Genomic DNA, 6,860 nt, shown 5'->3' with positions numbered 1-6,860 from the left:
CCCCTAATCCCATAATCCCAGGTCTCCCCGACCCCCCGAGGCCCTAATCCCATAATCCCACAACACCCTAACATCCTAATGCCATAATCCCACATCCCTACACCTCTATAACTCCATAATCCCATATTCCCAACCCCCAAACCCCCATAATCCCATAATCCCACATCCCTACACCCCCCTAACTCCATAATCCCATAATCCCAACCCCCAAAACCCCATAATCCCATAATCCCAACCCCCAAAGCCCCATAATCCCAACCCCCAAACCCCATAATACCGTAATCCCAACCCCCAACCCCCCCTAATCCCATCATTTTACGCCCCCAACCCCCCCTAATCCCATAATCCCAGGTCTCCCCGACCCCCCGAGGCCCTAATCCCATAATCCCACGGCCTCACCTTCCCGTTCCAGGTCCCAGAGGGCCAGGAGCCCGCAGTCGCTCGCCGCCAGCACCTTGCCCCCGGCGCCCCCCGGCACCACCGCCAGCCCCACGGCGCGGCCGGGCAGCGAGCCCAGGGGGCGGGGCGGGGCCGGCTGGGGGCGGGGCCACCAAAAAGACCCGAAAACGGGAAAAACGCCGAAAATCCGGCGAAAATCCGACGAAATTTGGGCGAAATTTGGGCGAAAATCGGGCGAAAATCGGACGAAAATTGGACGAAAATTGCACGAAAATTGCACGAAAATTGCACGAAAATTTGAGAAAATTTGAAAAAAAGAAGGGAAAATGACACCAAATTTGACAGAAATTAAACAAAATTAGACAAAAAATAGAAAGGATGCATTAAAAAGGCAAAAATACAGTAAATAATTAACCCCTAATTAGCTAATTAACGCCCTTAATTAATTAACCCCCCAAATCCCCCATTTCCCACCCAAAACCCCCTTAATCCCTTACCTCCCACCCCCCCCAATCAAGTTCCAACCCCCTAATTAATTAATTAGCATCTCTAATTAACTAATTAACCCCCTAATTAACTAAATAACCCCCTTAATTACTTAATTAAACCCCCAAATCCCTCAAATTCCCCCCCAAAACCCCTTTAATCCCTTACCCCCCACCCCTGCCAATTAACATCCTCCCCCCTAATGACCTAATTACCTTCCCTAATTACCTAATCTCCCTCTTAATTACTTAATTATCCCCTCATTAATTAATTAGCCCCTTTAATTACTTAATTAAACCCAAATCCCCCACTTTCCCCCCCGAAATCCCCCCAAATTCCCCAATTCCCCCCCCAATTCCCCATTAATCGGGCTAATTACCCTCCCTAATTACCTAATCACCCCCTTAATTAACTAATTACCCCCTAATTAGCTAATTAACCCACTTAATTAATTAATTAAACCCCCAATTCCCCCCAATACCCCTTAATCCCTTACCCTCCACCCCCGCCAATTAACATCCGCCCCCCTAATGACCTAATTACCCCCTAAATTAACTAATCACCCCCTTAATTAACTAATTAGCCTCCTAATTAACTAATTAACCCTCTTAATTAATTAATTAACCCCCCAATTCCCCCCCTAAACCCCCTTAATCCCTTACCCTCCACCCCCGCCAATTAACATCCGCCCCCCTAATGACCTAATTACCCCCTAAATTAACTAATCACCCCCTTAATTAACTAATTAACCCCCCTAATTAGCTAATTAACCCACCTCCGTCGGGTGCCAGAGCCGGGTGCGCCCGTCGCTCCCCGTCACCGCCACCAGCGCCCGGGGGGCCCCTGGGGGTCACCCCATAATTAATTAATTAGCTAATTAACTATTAATTAGGGGCGATGACGTCATCACAGGGGGGCGGGGCTTACCCAGCGGGGCGACGTCGCCATTGGCCGGCGCCCGGAGGTGACCCCGGAGGTGACCCCGGGGGCGCCCGGCCCCGTCCCACGAGGTCACGGCCCCACAGCGGGACACGGCCACCAGGACGCCGCCCTGCCCCATAGATCCCGCCCCATAGATCCGGGCCCATAGATCCGGACCCATAGATCCCCAAAGAACCCAGCCCCATAGATCCTGCCCCATAGACCCGGACCCATAGATCCCGCCCCATAGATCCGGACCCATAGATCCGGACCCATAGATCCCCAAAGAACCCAGCCCCATAGATCCCGCCCCATAGATCCGGACCCATAGATCCGGACCCATAGATCTGGACCCATAGATCCGGACCCATAGATCCGGACCCATAGATCCCGCCCCATAGATCCCAGCCCCATAGATCTGGACCCATAGATCCCGCCCCATAGATCCGGACCCATAGATCCTGCCCCATAGATCCAGCCCCATAGATACCAGACCCATAGATCCTGACCCATAGATCCCGCCCCATAGATCCTGACCCATAGATCCCGCCCCATAGATCTGGACCCATAGATCCGGACCCACAGATCCGGACCCATAGATCCTGCCCCATAGATCCAGCCCCATAGATACCAGACCCATAGATCCTGCCCCATAGATCCAGCCCCATAGATCCGGACCCATAGATCCGGACCCATAGATCCCGACCCATAGATCCGGACCCATAGATCCCGCCCCATAGATCCGGACCCATAGATCCGGACCCATAGATCCTGCCCCATAGATCCGGACCCATAGATCCCGCCCCATAGATCCGGACCCATAGATCCGGACCCATAGATCCTGCCCCATAGATCCCGCCCCATAGATCCGGACCCATAGATCCTGCCCCATAGATCCCGCCCCATAGATCCGGACCCATAGATCCACAAAGATCCCAGCCCCATAGATCCTGACCCATAGATCCCATAGAGCCCACCCCATAGATCCGGACCCATAGATCCCCAAAGATCCCAGCCCCATAGATCCCGCCCCATAGATCCCGCCCCATAGATCCTACCCCATAGATCCCATAGATCCCAGCCCCACAGATTCTGCCCCATAGATCCCATAGATCCCAGCCCCATAGAACCCAGCCCCATAGATCCCAGCCCCATAGATCCTGACCCATAGATCCTGACCCATAGATCCCATAGAGCCCAGCCCCATAGATCCAGCCCCATAGATACCAGACCCATAGATCCCAGACCCATAGATCCCATAGAGCCCAGCCCCATAGATCCTGTCCCATAGATCCCAAAACATTCCAGCCCCATAGATCCCAGCCCCATAGATCCCACCCCATAGATCCTGACCCATAGATCCGGACCCATAGATCCCATAGATCCCAGCCCCACAGATCCTGACCCATAGATCCGGACCCATAGATCCACAAAGATCCCAGCCCCATAGATCCTGACCCATAGATCCCATAGAGCCCACCCCATAGATCCGGACCCATAGATCCTGACCCATAGATACGGACCCATAGATCCTGACCCATAGATCCCACCCCATAGATCCTGACCCATAGATCCGGACCCATAGATCCCGCCCCATAGATCCGGACCCATAGATCCGGACCCATAGATCCCATAGATCCCAGCCCCACAGATCCTGCCCCATAGATCCCATAGAGCCCACCCCATAGATCCGGACCCATAGATCCTGACCCATAGATACGGACCCATAGATCCCGCCCCATAGATCCTGACCCATCGATCCTGCCCCATAGATCCCAGCCCCATAGATCCTCAAAAGATCCCGCCCCATAGATCCGGACCCATAGATCCAGCCCCATAGATCCCATAGATCCCTGCCCCATAGATCCCAGCCTTATAGATCCAGCCCCATAGATCCCCAAAGATCCCAGCCCCATAGATCCTGACCCATAGATCCCGCCCCATAGATACCAGACCCATAGATCCCAGACCCATAGATCCCATAGAGCCCAGCCCCATAGATCCTGCCCCATAGATCCCGCCCCATAGATCCGGACCCATAGATCCCGCCCCATAGATCCCACCCCATAGATCCCCATAGATCCCAGCCCCACAGATCCTGCCCCATAGATCCCATAGATCCCAGCCCCATAGATCCTGTCCCATAGATCCTCAAAAGATCCCAGCCCCATAGATCCTGACCCACAGATCCTGCCCCATAGATCCCCAAAGATCCCAGCCCCATAGATCCCGCCCCATAGATCCCAGCCCCATAGATCCCAGACCCATAGACTCCAGCCCCATAGATCCTGCCCCATAGATCCCCAAAGATCCCAGCCCCATAGATCCCGCCCCATAGATCCCAGCCCCATAGATCCCATAGATCCCAGCCCCATAGATCCCCAAAGATCCCAGCCCCATAGATCCTGACCCATAGATCCCAGCCCCATAGATCCCAGCCCCATAGATCCCCAAAGAACCCAGCCCCATAGATCCTGCCCCATAGATCCCAGCCCCATAGATCCCCAAAGATCCCTGCCCCATAGATCCAGCCCAATAGATCCCGCCCCATAGATCCCGCCCCATAGATCCCAGCCCCATAGCTTCCCAACCCCATGTATCCCGCCCCACAGACCCTGCCCCACACACCCTGCCCCACACCTCCCTCCCCCCCCCAGCCCCACACTTGTGGGTCCCGTCACTCACGTGCCCCCCGAGGGCGCAGGGGGGTCCCGGCAGCCCCCCAAGTTGCCGCAGCCGCTGCCCCCCGGCCACGTCCCACAGCCCCACGCTGCCGTCCGCCGCCCCCGACACCTGGGGGGCAGCCCCATAGAAAGGGGGCCGGGGGGGGACACCCGGCCCCATAGGAGGCCCCCCGGCCCCATAGATACCCCATAGAGAGCCCCAGCCCCATAGATCCCCCTCCAGCCCCATAGGGACGCCCCTGCCCCATAGGGAGCCCCCCAGCCCCATAGGGAGCCCCCTGCCCCATAGGGCCCCCCCCAGCCCCATAGGGAGACCCTGGCCCCATAGGGACCCCCCTGCCCTATAGGGAGCCCCCCAGCCCCATAGGGAGACCCTGGCCCCATAGGGAGCCCCCTGCCCCATAGGGAGACCCCCAGCCCCATAGAAACCCCATAGGGACCCCCCAGCCCCATAGATCCTTCCCCAGCCCCATAGGGAGATCCTGGCCCCATAGGGACCCCCCTGCCCTATAGGGAACTCCCAGCCACATTGGGAGACCCCCAGCCCCATAGGGACCCCCCCAGCCCCATAGAAACCCCATAGGGCCCCCAGCCCCATAGATCCCGCCCCATACCCCCTCCTGCCCCATAGATCCCCCCCAGTCCCATAGGGACCCTCCCAGCCCCATAGCGACCCCTGAACCCCATAGGGACCCCCCAGCCCTCCCCAGCCCCATAGATCCCAACCCCATAGATCCCCCCAGCCCCATAGATCCTGTCCCATAGATCCTGCCCCATAGATCCTGCCCCATAGCGCCCCGTACCAGCAGCTCCTGGGCCCAGCCCAGGGCCGTGATTTGGTCCCCGTGGGCCTGGGGCCAGCGCCGCAGCTCCCGACCCACGGCAACGCCCCACACCACCAGGGCCTGCCCCATAGAACGGACCCATAAGTGCACCCGGACCCATAAGTGCGCCCGGACCCATAAGTAGCCCCGGACCCATAAGTAGTCCCAGCCCCATAACCGACCCCGGCCCCATAAGTAAGCCCAGACCCATAAGTGCACCCGGACCCATAAGTAGACACAGACCCACAAGTAATCCCAGCCCCATAAGTAGTCCCAGCCCCATAAGTAGATGCTGACCCATAAGTAGTCCCAGCCCCATAACCGACCCCGGCCCCATAAGTAACCCCAGACCCATAAGTAGCCCCAGCCCCATAACCATCCCTGGCCCCATAACCAGCCCCAGACCCATAAGTAGCCGCAGCCCCATAACCTCTCCCAGACCCACAAGTAGCCCCAGCCCCATAACCCACCCCATAGCGCCCCATAGTGCCCCATAATCCCCCCATAACCCCATAATCCCCCCATAATCCCCCCATATCCGCCCCATAACCACCCCATAGCGCCCCATAACCCACCCCATAGCGCCCCATAGCGCCCCATAGCGCCCCATAACCCACCCCACAACCACCCCATAACCCCATAACCACCCCATAACCCCCCATAATCCCCCCATAACCACCCCATATCCCCCCATAACCCCCCATAACCCACCCCATAGCGCCCCATAGCGCCCCATAACCCACCCCATAACCACCCCATAACCCCATATCCACCCCATAACCACCCCATAACCCCCCATAACCACCCCATATCCCCCCATAACCCCCCATAACCCCCCCATAACCCACCCCATAGCGCCCCATAGCGCCCCATAGTGCCCCATAACCCCCCCATAACCCCATAATCCCCCCATAATCCCCCCATATCCACCCCATAGTGCCCCATATCCACCCCATAACCACCCTACACCCACCCCATAGCGCCCCATAGCGCCCCATAGCGCCCCATAACCCACCCCACAACCACCCCATAACCCCATATCCACCCCATAACCACCCCATAACCCCCCATAACCCACCCCATAGCACCCCATAGCGCCCCATAACCCACCCCATAGCGCCCCATAGCGCCCCATAACCCACCCCACAACCACCCCATAACCCCATATCCAGCCCATAACCACCCCATAACCCCCTATAACCCCCCATAATCCCCCATAGCCCACCCCATAGCGCCCCATAGTGCCCCATAACCACCCCATAACCCCATATCCACCCCATAACCACCCCATAACCCCCCATAACCACCCCATATCCCCCCATAACCCCCCATAACCCCCCATAACCCACCCCATAGCGCCCCATAACCCACCCCATAGCGCCCCATAACCCCATATCCACCCCATAACCACCCCATAACCCCCCATAATCCCCCCATAACCACCCCATATCCCCCCATAACCCCCCATAACCCACCCCATAGCGCCCCATAGCGCCCCATAACCCACCCCATAGCGCCCCATAACCCACCCCATAGCCGCCCCATA

The sequence above is a fragment of the Aythya fuligula genome, unplaced genomic scaffold (genome assembly GCF_009819795.1).
Source record: "Aythya fuligula isolate bAytFul2 unplaced genomic scaffold, bAytFul2.pri scaffold_54_arrow_ctg1, whole genome shotgun sequence".
NCBI lineage: Eukaryota > Metazoa > Chordata > Aves > Anseriformes > Anatidae > Aythya > Aythya fuligula.
This window is presented reverse-complemented; position numbering follows the sequence as displayed.